Here is a 543-nt window from a genome sequence, read left to right on the forward strand (position 1 = left end):
CCCAGCTACTCGGGAGGCTGAGGCAGGAGGATCGCTAGAGGTCGGGAGTTCGAGACCAGCCTGAGCAAGAGCGAGACCCCACGTCTAACTAAAAATAGAAAACTCAGCTGGGACACCTTCAGGTCTAATATATGCATAAATATGTGAGTTTCTAAGGGGCAGGAGAGAGGGATAGAAAGAATGAAGAAATAATAGCTAAAAACTCCCCCCAATTTGATGAAAATTCCTTAGACTTCCTGTTCCCCATCTCTTCCTCCCAAGCTCACGGGTGGGAGTCATTTTCCTTTCTCTATTCGACAGAAGAGGGTCCCGAAGCTTGGCCACGTTTGGTGGCCTGCTTCGGGCGCGCAGCTGAGGGACGGGGCTGTGATTCGAAGCCAGCTCCGGGCCACCTTCCACCCTGAGACTGTCACGCGAGCAAGGTGCCACCGGCCTGGCTCGGAGGCAGAGGGGTGTGTGGGTCTCTTTTCAAATCCGTTCGATAGTTCGGAACGTGGCTGGTCTTCAAAGATCAGGGACTATGTCATGTTATTTACGTCCTGT

At 52.7% G+C, this 543-nt stretch overlaps 1 protein-coding gene across 1 annotated transcript in view; it reads right to left on the reverse strand.

Annotated features, from left to right (window-relative positions):
* The window catches only part of EEFSEC (eukaryotic elongation factor, selenocysteine-tRNA-specific), a 278,454-nt gene that overhangs the window by 165,465 nt on the left and 112,446 nt on the right, over positions 1-543 (reverse strand). The gene's annotated exons all lie outside the window — the stretch shown is intronic.

The sequence above is a fragment of the Propithecus coquereli genome, unplaced genomic scaffold (assembly GCF_000956105.1).
Source record: "Propithecus coquereli isolate 6110/MARCELLA unplaced genomic scaffold, Pcoq_1.0 Scaffold592, whole genome shotgun sequence".
Taxonomy (NCBI): Eukaryota; Metazoa; Chordata; class Mammalia; order Primates; family Indriidae; genus Propithecus; species Propithecus coquereli.